Here is a 15885-nt window from a genome sequence, read left to right on the forward strand (position 1 = left end):
CTTTGACAATTCTCTTCTTGTTTCGACAGTTCTTTTCTTTAACTTTTTTTTCTTTTTGGCAGTTCTTTTCTTCTTTTCACAGTTCTTTTCTTCTTTTCACAGTTCTTTTCTGCTTTTGACAACTCTTTTCTTTAATGACACTTCCTTTCACGACAATTTCAAGAAAGTATTTACCGGAAGTGCCATGCCATTTACCATTCTTTCAACTATTTCAGCAGTGACGGCGGTGACACAAGGGGCTGCGCGGGACAGTAGCAGCAGGAGATGGAGCTAGACAAGGCGGGGCAGGACAGTGCTGTCAATGACCCAGACGCCCTGCTAACCCAGCCGCCAGCAGGATGGATGGCTGCCGAGGGATCATAGTAAGTGCCTTATTAACTCGTTATATTTGGCTCTCGGTGGCGGCGTGAAGGCTGCTCCTCCCTCGTGCTGGCAGTGTTCTTTACTACCGGTGTTGTGGCAAGGGGGTTGTTTTACATGTATTACTTTGGTATCAAGGTAATTGCATGACTTACCAGGCTAAGGACCATGTTCTGAAACCCTTCCCGCCACACCACCATTACGTTCAGAAGGCTGTACTTGAAGTTACACGAGTATTTGAGGGTATTTTCATGGTTTTAGTGACAGATTAATAAGACTTCTACATTATTAACAGGAGAAACACTCTTGAGAACGCGGCTAATCATCTCTGTAGTCTTTGAAAACAGTCTTGGTGAGAGAGCAAAGCGTTTCTGAACACCAGCCATGTAATTGTCAGTGAGGCGTTTCTCAATGGAAGTGAATAATTACCATTGATAATCTCTTAATATCAAAGCTTCTATTACTACTGAAGGCTGGCTTAAGTACTTCCCATTGAAAGCCAAAGCCCCACGACTGGCAGGTGTTTAAAGCTCAGATCAATAAGACTCACGAGAATTACACCCTTCCTCAAGGTGACGCAAATGAACTTGAACAAACAGACATATTTCACGGCGGCAGACGACCACCTGCCTGGGCCAAGCATAGATAATGGAATGTGCCAAAGTTTTAATTGGTTGCGCCAGGCAGAAGTTAGGTCACCTGAATGCGTTTAAGATAGCATAATTCAGTACAACAGGTGGCTTAATAATTCTTTTGTCCCCGGGGAAGTCTAGGGAGAAGGCGACGTTTGGTGGGCGACTTTTTCATTGTGCCTCCTCCGGTGTTTTAAAGGGACCCAAGACAGTCTGGCTGAGGTCCTCAAAACATCAATAATAACCTTTTTACGGGATTATGTTTTCTGTCACTTATGTTTTTGTTTTTTTTTATGTTGTCGCCTCGATTGTAAAGATCCGTTGTGCTTAACCTCCACGGGGTCTCATTAATTGTTTACTGCCTTTAAAGCGCCACTGTCTAGGCGAGGATCTTATGTGGAAAACCAGAAAGGTGTACGATGACAGTTACGGCAAATGAGCACTAGAGTTTCTCAGGTTTTCACGAGTATTTGGTAAACTCGGATGGGAAAGACGAACACAAGATCCATACAGTTGAAGTCAGTACGAGTAACTAATGACTTAACCCTACATGTTCCTTAACCGATGGAGATGGGAAGCAAGACCGTAGAGAGAATTAGATGAATATAGTGAAATAACTCTCATCCACCACCCACACCACCACACGAGCAGCACTCCACGTCCATTTCCTCCACGCAGACAACCTCTTCACCTGACCCACGCTTTCTTTCTCCTCCCTCACCTCCACACAGCCTTTACCACTCTATATTAATTCCTTTCCACGCTCTTACCGTTACGCTCCTCGCCCACATGCTGTTCTCCACATTCCTCCTTTTGCACTCCACTCTTTCCACGCCCTCAGGCTCTCCACACTAAACCACCTCCACCTTGGCTATTCCCTCCCTTCCTTGCTTCCATTTTGCCATGAATTGCAGATAAAGGAAGGCGGGTGGTCAGTGCTCCTTATCAGATTTATTTTCCTGACTGGCAAATTAAGTGAATGGAGTGTATCGGAGGAAATTGATATTGATGCTATTGATGCCGGTGGTTCACGGGCCGCAGGGGAGCACACGATTGTTAGAGTGAGGAGCAATGCAGGAGAGAGAGAGAGAGAGAGAGAGAGAGAGAGAGAGAGAGAGAGAGAGAGAGAGAGAGAGAGAGAGAGAGAGAGAGAGAGAGAGAGAGAGAGAGAGAGAGAGTAACCTAGATAGTCAAACTGTCAGACAACAACGTATGTAGACAGATTGACAGATAGACAAACAGACAAACTTAGATAGACAGAGATTGATAAACACGCAAATTTAGATCGAGTCAGACTGATAGACAGCCAGACAAACAGAAACGCAAAGTTACAAAAAAATTAAAAAATACATACACAGATTTCTAGGAAAAGGAGAGAGAGACAGAGAAACAGAAGCACACACACACTCTCACAGACAACTAAAGAAAGGGATGCACAGTCAGAAATAGGTCAGGAAATGCATGTATATTTTGTAGGTGAAAACAGAACAGGGGCTAAAGAAAGGTGGAAACAGGAATGTCATTGTAAATACTAATTGCAAACACCCAGGTAAAAATATACGAGAAAGGTGAGGCGGAAGAGACTAAACCAGAAGCTGATGCGAACAGGGAACTGGAAAGGAAATAAGGGAAGAGACAAAACTGGAGGAAAGAGAGGGAAGGGAAGGACGGGAGGAAGGAAAAAGTCACCAGTCACCTGTGTTGTGCCTCCCCTGACCCTCCTTCATCGCCCTGGTCCCTGCCCTCCCTGCTCATGATCCACGGCTTCATTACCCTCGCAAACCCTTGATTACCCACGCTCGTGACGCGCCGCCGGACTGCACCTCACCAAAATATGTGAAGTTTATGCCCGTTATGCTGAATTACAAGGAGACGCTGCGCCGAAAGTCAAGTCACCACAAACACACACACAGACACACATACACACACACACACGTGCACAGATACAACAGCAGGATAAAATGCAGACTCAGGTGGAGGAGAAAAAAATATCGTGAGCAATGTAAACGTGAAAATGAATCCCTCTACTTATTCTTTTCATTTCCTGCGATGTAGAAACAGCAGCGTGGCAAAAAGTACAGCCTGTGTAAATTCATTAAGTTTGCGTACTTCTCATGCAAGCTTTTTGATGCGTTGAAAAAAATTATGTACCTTTTTTTTTTCTCTCTCTCCCTCTCTCTTTTGTTTTTTGTTCCTCCTGTGTTACGACATTCAAAGGGTATTTCGTTTTCTTTTTCTTTTTTTTTTGTTTCGCATTTTTGTTTTGTATTTTTTTCGTCCCTTTTTTTTATTTATGGTTTGCTCCGTTTCTCCTTTAAGAGCGGGGTGATGGTAAAGTGAAGTTATTTATTCCCGTAAAAATATATGTTTTTCATTTTCTTTCAGGTTTCATTTCATTTATTTTTTCCCCTTAATATCATTTGCTTCTTGCTCTCCTTAACTATTTTTTTTTCCTTGCTCTTCTTATGTCTTCATCGCTCATCCTGTGGGAAAATTTATGTGGAAACTGAGTTAGCGAGCGAGGCAAACAAGCACGCACACACACACACACACACACACACACACACACACAAACACACACACACACACACACACACACACACACACACACACACTTTTATTCTACATTATTACCTAAGGTTCCATTGCCAGCTATTTTTCTTTGTTTCCTGTCTGCCTTTTAGCCCAAGATCTCTCTCTCTCTCTCTCCTCTCCTCTCTCTCTCTCTCCTCTCTCTCTCTCTCTCTCTCTCTCTCTCTACTCTCTCTCTCTCTCTCTCTCTCTCTCTCTCTCTCTCTCTCTCTCTCATAACGAAATATATTTATGCAAATGTTACGAGCGGGGAGTCTTCAACACCCAAGAGAAACCCAGAAGTATAATAACTAATACATATTCATTTATTCATCTCAAACTGGCTAATGTATAGAGGCGAGAAGGTTTTTATTTCGTGTGATTTAAAGTTCATTTTCAACTAATTAATCAATCTAAGTGGCGGAAATAAAAAGGGGAGAGAAAGGAAGAGAAAACATAAAAGAAAGGAAGAGCAGAAGGAGGAGGAAGAGGAGGAGGAGATGAAGTGAAAGTAATGAACGTAAAAAGGTAAGAATAATAGATGAAAGAAGATGATGTGTTATAAGGTGAGGAGGTGAAGACAGGAGCACTCGAGGGACACTAAGAAGCTTTGTTATACTTTGCTCTTCTTATGGAGTGTTGTGGGTACGAGTACTTAGCTTTCTCCTGTCTGTCAATTTGTACACGATAAGGGAGGAGGACAAAGATGACGTGGTGGTGGTGGTGGTGGTCGTGGTGGTGGTGGTGGTGGTGGTGGTGGTGGTGTATTGTTTCTCTATATTGTGGGGAAGCAACAGGAGTGAGGACGAGGACTGTGAAAGAAGAGTGTCTGTGTGATGATATTATTGAAGAGAAAGTAAGAAAGGAGTAAAGACGAGAGCAATACTGTGCGTGACTTTGAGGGAATACAGTCTGTGCCTTAGTCGTATGTTTATGATTGTGACTTTGCTCTACGTAATTGCATTGAATGGCAAATTAATAACAATACTCGTATGTAGATGATAATGGTCTGATAAATAATAAAAAAAAAATTGTTTGGTTATTTAGAATCACGTGCGCACACACACACACACACACACACACACACACACACACACACACACACACACACACACACACACAAGAATCCTGAGTGGTAATTGTGTTTCACGTGTGTGTGTGTGTGTGTGTGTGTGTGTTGTGTGTGTGTGTGTGTGTGTGTGCTCCAGAATCTTGCCACACACGCACGCTGATCCTCGGTAAACCGTGTTCGTGATGTAGTTGAAGCGTAACACAGCGAGGGCATCAAAGGGTTGCTGCTGCTGCTGCTGCTGCTGCTGCTGCTGCTGCTGTCGCTACTGCATTATGCTTACTGGCCCAGCACGCCCCGGGCACCTTTGCTTACCTTGGTATTGTTGTTTGGTTATTATTGTTACTGTTATTGTTATTGTTATTATTATTATTATTATTATTATTATTATTATTGTTATTATTATTGTTATTATTATTATTATTATTATTATTATTATTATTATTAGTTGTAGCAGTAGCAGTTCCACTATTGTTGCTAATGATACTAATAATGATAGCAACGGCAACAGCAGCTGCAACAACAACAGCAGCACCAATAATAATAATAATAATAATAATAATAATAATAATAATAATAATAATAATAATATAATAATAATAATAATAATAATAATAATAATAATAATAATAATAATAATAACAATAACAATAATGATAATCCCCCTGCTGCAATAACTTTTCCAGTCGTAATGCGTTTGAGAGAGTTTACAGAAAAGAGCAGTTCCAACACGCTATTATGTTTCACTCGTATTATAAAAAGCAGCCAAGGATGACCTGGATGGGGCGCCGCGACCTACATATCCGGATGTTAATCTTCACACGAAGGAAGAAAGCCGGAAAGGCCTTCCTCCTCCTCCTCTTTCTCTTCCTCTTCTTCTTTTAGTTGAATCGTAGACTTAGTAACTTTTCATCATATTTTCTTTTCTGCTTCTGTTATGTATATCTCCTTACAGATGCAGGAAAAGCATATTCTATAATGGAAACGTAATGATATTAATGTTTGCTACAAGTATCGAGCTAAGTATTATTATATCAGTGAGGTATAATTAGTGTCCATGTCCTTTTTGCATTTTCTCCTCCAGATGCAGAAAACATGCATTCCATGATGAAAAGATAATGATGTTAATTAATATTCGTTAGAAGTATTAACCCAAATATTATTATTGAAACTGGTATAAAACAGTGAGGCCTTATTTCTCCAGATCAGTGAGATATAAATGATAGTGTTCACGTTCTTTGGCATATTCTCCTCCAGGTGCAGAGGAACACATATTCTGTAATGAAAAGGTGATAGTGTTAACATTTGCTACAAGTATTAACCTAAATATTATTATTGATACGAACACAAACGGTCTTACGTTTCCCGGTCTGTCTGATACAACTGATGGTGTCCCTTCACGTGAGCCAGTAGTTACGTGCACCGTGACACAAAATGACAGGAGAAAAACTGAGAAAAATGTCGCTCTATTTTCGAAATGTTAAGGGAGGCGCCGTATGTCACAGAGTCTCCGATATTAATGGCTTGATTCTCTTCGTAATAATTCCACACGCAGTAATTATCGAGGTCAGCTGCGATCTCCTGCTCTGATAACATCTAACTTAATTCTACCTTTAGGATTTCGTGGAATTTTCTTGATCTGAATTGTTTATAATAACCATTATTGTCTGGTGTTTCCCTTTCATAAATGCAAGCATGTCCAATCCATAGATTAACCTCATTCAAAATGGTGCCAAAGGTTGTCATTCATTGCCGGCGCTGGTAGAAAGAGAACAGCTGCAACAGAAATAGAAAGTATAATACAAACACACATTAATAATGAAAATAATGATGATGATGCCGAAGCTGAATGCAGTAATACCAGAAGTGCCAATGATCATTATGATAATAATAATAATAATAATAATAATAATAATAATAATAATAATAATAATAATAATAATAATAATAATAATAGTAATAGTATTACTATTATTACTAATGATAATAATAATGATAAAAATAATAAGAAAAAAAACGAGAAGAAGAAAAAGAAAGGAACATGGAAAAAACTGCATTATACTGAAGATAGTAATTATTATTTCATTTAAAAAATGCAGACTCGTCTTTTCTTTAAAAACACGCGGCATGGAAGAAAGAAACAGAAAAAAGAGAAAATAACAAAAGAAATTAGTAAATGTACTGACAACATAAAAAGAGATAAAATCTCGTCTTCATTTTCTCTTGTTTTGAGGAAATTTAATTTCCCGGCGGGTCTCTGCTCCCTCCCTGTCTCTCTTAGTCGCCTTTTATCATGCAACCACTTTTACATTTTATATCGTCATGTCTCAGGAATGTACAAAACGAGGACACGAGATTCCGGCTCTGTCCTCCGCTCACCGCCTGCCTTCCGATATTGTATGTGTCTATCTTTATATCTACCTATCCATCTGTCTGTCTATCATTCTATCACTCGATTTATCCATCTGTCTATCTTTCTTTCTACTAATGTACCTATCTTAAAAGAAATAGCCAATTCTGTCTTTCAGGTGTCTAGATCTAAGAAAATTTATATAACCTGACAATAAGATACATATACAATCACCTAGACTAATTATTACATAAAGTGAGCGTCACAGGTTAGCTGCGAGCGGATCAGGAAGGATGCGTAGGGAGCGGCACCCCATTCCATGTACATTAACACCTCCTTCTCTTTTTTGTATATATCACGATGGGGATCATCTTAATATCGTCGTATTTTCCACACCTTGCCATCTCATTCATGTATATGATGTGTGAAGGTGATTGATATTGCACATTAGTAAGTCTGGTACTCTCTCTCTCTCTCTCTCTCTCTCTCTCTCTCTCTCTCTCTCTCTCTCTCTCTCTCTCTCTCTCTCTCTCTCTCTCTCTCTCTCTCTCTCTCTCTCTCTCTCTCTCTCTCTCTCTCTCTCTCTCTCTCTCTCTCTGCAATCATCACTTATCTCCCAAACCTTCACACTGTCTTCCAGCACCGCCCCTTACACCTCCATCTCTCCAGCCTGGGGTGCAGCATCACTCATCCCGCCAATCCCCCAGTCTACATTCCCGCATCCTTTCTACACCTACATCTCTCCACCCTAGGCAACAGCATCACTCATTCCCCAAGACCCCATACTACCTTCCCGCATCTCTTCTACATCTCCATCGGCAGCATAACTCATCTCCCAACCCTTTACACTACCTTCCCGCACCCCTTCTACACCTCCATCTCTCCAGCCTGGGGTGCAGCATCACTCATCTCCCAACACCCCACACTACCTTCCCGCACACACACACACACACACACACACACACACACATTACATAACAGGAACAAGCAATTTACGAGAGAAAGAGAGAGAGAGAGAGAGAGAGAGAGAGAGAGAGAGAGAGAGAGAGAGAGAGAGAGAGAGAGAGAGAGAGAGAGAGAGAGAGAGAGAGAGAGAGAGAGAGAGAGAGAGAGAGTCAATACATACTTAATCCACAGATCCAAGATATCAAACTTTAACTGCTTCACCTTTTGGTCTATAAAATATAAAAACTATGAAAAAATGAATAAATAAACATAACTAACCAAACAATTCCCTGCATATTTATCTCCAGAATCCTTTATTAATAATTTGTAAACATATCAGAGCTTGAGAAGACAATTAAACGTTAAAAGGTATATCCCCTTTGGCGACCTAACGGCAGCAGGCACTAGACCCTTACTCTCCTATTTATGACGTATGTATAATAATGCTTCTTGAATATCTTATTGGAGGGTGTTATGTAAATAGAATGGAGATGTTATTAACCTTAAAGAAGATATTGGAGTTTGTCTTGGGTGGTGCGCTTCTTCATCGTCGCTCAGTCCTTTGTAGGTGGCTTTGGTTACGCTTTTGTTGTTGTTTTTTTTTGTACTTCTTGTTTTTGCTCTTGTTTTTTTTTGTTTTTTCTTGTTCTTTTCTTCGTGTTTTTGCTCTTTTTGTTCTTGTTTTTTTTTATTTTCTTTTTTGTTCTTATTCTTACTGTTGTTGTTGTTGTTGTTGTTGTTGTTGTTGTTGTTGTTGTTGTTGTTGCTGTTGTTTCTTCTTCTTCTTCTTCTTCTTCTTCTTCTTCTTCTTCTTCTTCTTCTTCTTCTTCTTCTTCTTCTTCTTCTTCTTTTTTATCTGGACTAAATTTCAAAAAGCATAACCTTTTTATCTGGACTAAATTTCAAAAAAGCATAATTATTTATTTTTTTATTTTATTTATTTATTTTTTATTTTTTGCCATAGGAAGTTTCTGTTGTCATTCCCCCCTTTGCCAAAATACAAATCGTATATTTTTATTATTAACTGGACTGTTAACTTATTCATTTGTCCATGATTTATTTATTCATATATTCGAGTTTTTTGCCTCAACAAAGAGCACAAAAATTACTATTGTGACTGAAAAAACAAATCCATTTTTTGAGGGATGATGCGCTTAGTAGACATTTGTAGAATTTCTTTTATTTATTTTTTTTTCTACTTTTTTTTTATCACAACTTACGGTTCTATCAATCAATCATAGAGCACCTTCATATAGTTTTCCCTTCACGACAGTCTTGACTCACTTACAGAAAAGGCCTTGAGTTATGGTCCTTTTCTCCCTAACTTTATCACAACACACGGCTGTCAATAATTCAAGCAGTACCTCTCCTCCATTTCACTTTCACATAGCTATATTTATCCAATGGAGAAGTCATGGGTGAGTGTGTCGTGGTCTCGGGGGTGGAGAGTGTAGGAGAGGTTAGCAATCGTTTAAAGGTGAGGGCTGTGACATTCACCAGCGCAGCGTGAGATGGTGGTGGTGGTGGTGGTGGTGACGAGGTGACGAGGTGGTGGATGTGAAGAAGGGCAGGCAGAGAGTCGATAGGCGAGTGTGGTTTGTGTTTCTATAGTCCCTTGCATTGTGAAGATTGGCTTTCCTGTTATTTTTTTCTTTATTTCTCTCTTTTTTGTCTTTTTTTCCAGTGTGTGTGTGTGTGTGTGTGTATTTCCTCTGATGGTTCGAAACCCATGAAGTGTTTTTATTAAGATAGTTCGCCAAGTTATTGCTTCTTCGACGTGTTTTTTCTTCTGAGTTCCTTCCACGCAATGCTATCGCCATGGACAACTATTCTTTGTGTTCTGATGAAGTGCTGAAAGAAGTAACGTCTGCGTATGTGACGACGAGGGTTGGGGTACGTGGGTGAGGAAGGTGGGTGTCGGTTTGGTTGTGTTATTGGTTGTGTGTACGGATGTGTGGCCGGTCGACTTGGTGGTTGAGTGGGAGAGTTAGTAAGTGGGTGAGTAGGGTTGGTGTGGATAAGTGTGTGTTACAAAGGGTATCAAGACAACTAGGTGGGTGATGAGGTGCCGTGTGCTAACAAAGGGTGACAGAGAGCAAGAAACTCTTACGTCCTTCTAGGCATTCTGATTACAGTTCTCAGCTCTAATCACAGGTAGATAGAGTAGCATAATGGAAGTCTTCTCACCCCGTCCGTCCAGAGGGTGTCCAAAAATGGTAACGATGCCATTTTGTATTAGAAAACTTCGTGGAATGTTAGAGAACGTTGAGAAGAAATGTGAACTGTAAGCCTACCTTTGTGTGAAGGTTAAACGTTTATATGTTTGATTGTTTAAGAGTGTAGGTGAAGATACAGTGTGGATAACTAGAGATGCTGCAGTAGAGAGAGAGAGAGAGAGAGAGAGAGAGAGAGAGAGAGAGAGAGAGAGAGAGAGAGAGAGAGAGAGAGAGCACCTTCCTCACAAGTATTACATTAATATGCGGCATCCCCAAGGTGGAGCAAGTGGAAAGATTAAACGTTTACACCGTGACTTCAATTAGTTTCCTGACAACACTAACTCAAGCATACAAATACATGGCGATATCCACACTGCCTCCTCCTCCTCTTCCTCCTCCTCTTCCTGCTCCTCCCGCCTCTTGGGTTCGTTTCAGCGTTTAATATCACTATGATTACTATGGTTTATAAGGATATTTTCGTGATTTTAATGATAGTTTAATAAGAAGTTTGTATCGTCAGTAGGAAAAACATCCATGGGAACGTGACTCATCATATCTGTGATCTTTGAAAATAGTTCCAATGAAAGACTAGAATTTGAAAACCTTCTGACGGCTACAGCCTTTCATATTTGATGGGATGGCCTTGGGAAAGTTAAGAGTGTGATGAACGATAAAAGTACCAGCAAAGTGAATGGAGGGCCGAGTACTTTAAAACAGTGCCTATGGTTTTCTTAGCATTCAGTAAAGTCAGTTAAAATTAGTGGATTGATCGTTAACATCGTAGTGTGCCGCCCCCTGTCTGCTGCCGCTCGCTAGTGCAGGTCAAAGGTCACCGTTAAGAAATTATTAGGGAATAGAACACTTCACCTGCAATATTCTTCAGTTTACCAAGGGAATGTGGTCGTTTTGTCCTCAGGCAAACTTTCGTATTATTTATGTACACAGCAGTTCTAGTAATGTCAAAAGTATGCACACACACACACACACACACACACACACATAGCTGCGGGACCTGTAAACGTTAAATGGAAGCAGTTTAATTTCATGGCATTCCTCTATACTTTTATTTCAATTTGTGTTGGGTGTTCTTACGCGACCTAGACTCGTATTGCATGAACTCACATCGCTTGCTTGTCGAATGTATGTTTCCTGTGCTCATTCGTATTAGACATCAGGTTCAAGTATTCATGTTCAAATTAATGCTCTTGTCCCGTGCCTTTCCTCGTCAAGTGGAGGGTGTTGTAGCGGCTGCAGGCTCACAATTGTATGACCAGTGTTGGTATTTGTGATGCCCCTGTAACATGTCCAGCGAGGGGTGCCACAGGAAGGTTAATATTTCTGCTTGGCATTGAGAGCAGGAGGGATAGGCGAGAGATAGATAGGGAAATTTTAGAAAGAATATGTATTAAATTTCTCTTGGTTGTTCTGCCGTGTCTTGCCTTTAAGTTTAGTTCAGGTATATGGAAGTGTCATCTACTATATAGAGAATGCTGTATTAACTAGATAAGAGTCGTAGGTTTGTTCTGTATAGATAGCGGTGGTACTCAGACACTTATCCTTCAACTTTTGACTGCTGATTTGGAACCTGTTCCGGAACCGGCATCTCAGTGGGCTTTTTTGTTTATTTATTTATTTTTTGTTGGATTTTTTTTTTGTCGCCCTTGGCCGGTGTACCTCCTACTTAAAAAAAAAAAAAAAAAAAAAACTTGGAACCCTTCGTCTTATCGTTGTAATTTCCCAGCGGTAACTAAATATTTCACTGGATTTCCTATATTTAGTTTCCATCCATTACCATTAGCTAGCCAAGACTGGAAAACTACTCTGAATTCCCGAAAGACCATACTGTATTTCCACTTTTTTTCGAGGGTGTTGGAAGGGAAATTGTGTTAGTGTTGTCAGCCTCCCTACCTGCGGCTCATTCAGTCAGGAAGCCATCAACTTCTGCCCTTTGCATCCAGCGGTTCCTAATGCAAGTTTTACTTTTGACAGGCAAGGTAACAAGGAAGGGAGCTGAAGTGCACTGACCTCGCGTGGCTCACCAGTGAAGTATTACATGAAAGCACCGGTATGTGTGTGTGTGCGTGTGTGTCTAAGGTCAAACAACCCCATAGAACACAAAATTCTGTGGAGTTTGCATACCACCACGCTCCCTGCAGAATTTGAAGCGAAGACTTAATCAATTTTGTATGACAGAATAAGTATTTCATATTTCCCACGTAAAATAACATGGGTTTATTTTTTCTACAGTATTTTTTTTCTTTTCTATTTTTTTTTTTTTTTTGCGTGTGTGTGGCCAATGTTCATGCAACGTTTCCTCTTCCCCCCCTTTAAGAATACTGCAGACTAGTTTCCTCTTGAAGGGAAGAAACGTGAAGTCAAATGGCTCGGCTTTGCATTTTTCACGCATCCCAATAGTAAAGGGGCAGGGAGAGAACCTTGAGGCTCCCCTGTTGTTGTGGCGGTGGCTGTCTTGAGAAGCTGCATTACTATAACCATCGACTTGTTCATGTCTAACCATTTGTACAGGAGTCGTTAGTTCAAGAGAGAGAGAGAGAGAGAGAGAGAGAGAGAGAGAGAGAGAGAGAGAGAGAGAGAGAGAGAGAGAGAGAGAGAGAGAGAGAGAGAGAGAATTGGAGGATGTTCAAGGCACGAAATATAAAGAAGATACAATACAGTTACGAGGGAGGAAGGCAGTGAAGAAAGGGGGCCGTAAGACACAGGCAAGCAGCAGGGGAAGCAAGCACAGTTACCAGGAAATTGAATGTCACTGTATATCGGGGTGCAGTAGGCGTGGGTAGACTTACTGTACCTCTCATGCCCCTCTGTTGCCCCCCCCAGCGAGGTAGATCTTCGTGTGCTGCTACTACGGTTCCTTCTCTATTTATGTGTTGTTAGTCTTGGCTTCGTTTCAGGGTCTGGTGTGTTATTGGGGGTTGTTATGTTTGTTTTATGTATGTTTTCTGGGTTTCCTTCACTTTTTTTCTTTCTTTTAATTTCCTTCTCTTGTTTTAATTTTCTTCTTCCTCCTACTCCTCATCCTCCAGTGGTCTTTCTTTTTCTTTCTATTTCTTTCCCTTCACTTCCTTCCTTTCACCTCCTTTTTCATCCTCTTCCTCCTCCTCCTACTCCTCCTCCTCCTCGTCCTCCTCGTCCTCCTGTCCACCTCCTACTTCTCTTCCTCCTTCAGTGTCTTTCCTTCCAAATGTTCTAAGACATGTAAACTACTCGTGTTAATTTATTCTACTATTCATCAATGTTCACATGTCTACTGTACACATACGTATATCAGTCTGCCTTTTCTATTCCCAACCATTCATTTCTTTATTGTTCCTGTCGACCTGACTCTCTAGCTGACAATGAGAACAACAGTCTCTTACGCCACAACTTCTTCGACAAGCAAATCGTGTCATTTTTTTTTTTTTTTGTTCCTCCTTTGCCTGCCTGCTCGCCTCGCCACGCCACGCCAGCCATTCGCTAGATATTCTCCCCCTTGCCCCGTGGTGACCTATTTCCACTAACACATGATTTTTTTGGATAGTGAGAGCGTCGAGGGCCAGCTTTCACTAACACACACACACACACACACACACACACACACACACACACACACACACACACATTGACACAGTATCCATGAACATAAAACACACTAATGACTCCCCTTAAGAAAAAAAAGTTACACATGGCGGTTTATTATTCATAAGTCACAGCATATTAACAGCCATATTCAAGTTGTGTGCGCGTGGTAATGAGTTCTGTCACGCTCACGCCACCGCTAATCACTACGCCATTAGTTACCATCGTACCTGCCGCTGGTTTTTCTCTGTCGTTACGATGTGCTGACGAGGAGGAGAAAGAAGCACCCAAGACTATTGAAACACTTCTTCGTCAGACCTCCACGACTTTCAAAAGGCTCTAGTTAAAGTTACAAGGGTTCTTAGGAGTGTTTTTACGGCTCTAATGATAGATTCAAGACATTTCTACATTATCAGCAGGAGAAACACTCTTGAGAACCCTGCTAATCATCTCTATAGCCTTTCAAAATAAGCGCGATGATAGAGCAAAGCGTTTCGGAATTGTGGCTTATATCTGACGGTACCACCACGGACGGCAATACATCTCCAGCCTATAGTAAACACGCGCGTCTTTAGTAGATCCTCTCCTCTGCCTCGTTCGTCCCTAGATCTTCCTCTTCCTCCTCGTCTCACTTGTGACTTGAATATCTGATCGCCTGTGTTTCGTTTCCTTCCTTCCTTTTTATTGGTTCTTTGGGCTTGTTGTTGTTGTTTTGTTGTTGTTGTTGTTGTTGTTGTTGTTGTTGTTGTTGTTGTTGTTGTTATTCGTCTTGTTCTTGTTGTTCTTGTTCTTATTCTTTCATCTCAAAACACCACATTTGTTATTCTACTTCTTCTTAACTTTCTATTCTCCTCCTCCTCCTCCTCCTCCTCCTCCTCCTCCTCCTCCTCGTCTGCCTCCTGCACTTCCATTCAAACATCACATCCATCCACACAAGGACTAATAGAAGCAATAACAATAATAGACACAAATGACTCACAGTAATTTCTCACAACAGAGAGAAAATCACAGGAAAGGAAAAACACACACACACACACACACACACACACACACACACACACACACACACACACACACACACACAGGCAGGCGGGCTTAAGAATCAGGAATGTCTAATTGTTACCACCATTCGTATTCTCTCCTCCCACCGGCTCAAGGTCAGTCAGTCAGTCAGTCAGTCATCCAGTGAGTCTGTTAGTAAGTCAGTAAGTCAGTCTATCATTCACTCAGGTGGATGGGTGAATAATTAGGTAGCGTGTTCAGGTGTAATTCGCCCTGAAATCAAAGGAACACACATACACACACACACACACACACACACACACACACACACACACACACACACACACACACACACACACACACACACACACACACACACACACACACACCTAATCACTTTCGCAGGCACTCACACACCGTCCCTCTCTCTCTCTCTCTCTCTCTCTCTCTCTCTCTCTCTCTCTCTCTCTCTCTCTCTCTCTCTCTCTCTCTCTCTCTCTCTCGCCGCGTGATGGAGCACCGCCTCAAAGCAGACTGTGGCGGCGAAGTAGAAGCGTATTAATCAAGCCTTGCAGCGGCCGCGATATAGACCGACTCCCCGCCACTATTGTCTGGCTGGGCGGAAAATGCCACGCCAAGACGGGGGAAGGAGAGCGGGCGAGGCAAAGAAACAGGAAGAACTGTGTCAGCAAAGGGTGTGCAAGAAAAGAGGCACTGATGAAGCCAATGAAATGTAAAGAAAGAGGAAAGTGGGAGTGAAAACAAGTGAATTTCAAAGATTAAGAGTGTTTTCAGGGCCTAGCGTTGTTGTTTGGCCTTTCTCCACCGACTTCCCCCTAATTACAGTGTATAAATGCAGGAATTAACTGAAGAATAAGGGAAGAAAAGGGAAATTCTATGAGTAATTAAGAAATCCGAAAAGGTGATGAAAAGAAACAAGAGGAACTGCATGAAAAAAAAAAAATGTATATTTAGGAAAGCTACATTAACGAAACTAATAATAAGAAAAGAAAAAAAAACATTGAGGTAATAAGAGCAAGAACTAAGATTAAAAAAAAACGGAATAATGTAAAAAAAAAAAGAAAGAAAGAAGATGAACTGTGTAAGCAAGAAAATTAAAGAAAGAGACGATGATGGAGCGAATGAGAGAGAAAGTGAAGAAAG

The 15885-nt window shown here is 41.0% G+C and overlaps 1 long non-coding RNA gene across 1 annotated transcript in view; it reads left to right on the plus strand.

The window, feature by feature from the left end:
• LOC135102607 (uncharacterized) overlaps positions 1-15885 on the plus strand; it is a 128933-nt gene that overhangs the window by 61704 nt on the left and 51344 nt on the right. The window contains exon 3 of the long non-coding RNA XR_010269701.1: positions 216-362. This is a non-coding gene — a long non-coding RNA (uncharacterized LOC135102607). The remainder of the gene's footprint in view (positions 1-215; positions 363-15885) is intronic.

The sequence above is a fragment of the Scylla paramamosain genome, chromosome 8 (assembly GCF_035594125.1).
Source record: "Scylla paramamosain isolate STU-SP2022 chromosome 8, ASM3559412v1, whole genome shotgun sequence".
Taxonomy (NCBI): Eukaryota; Metazoa; Arthropoda; class Malacostraca; order Decapoda; family Portunidae; genus Scylla; species Scylla paramamosain.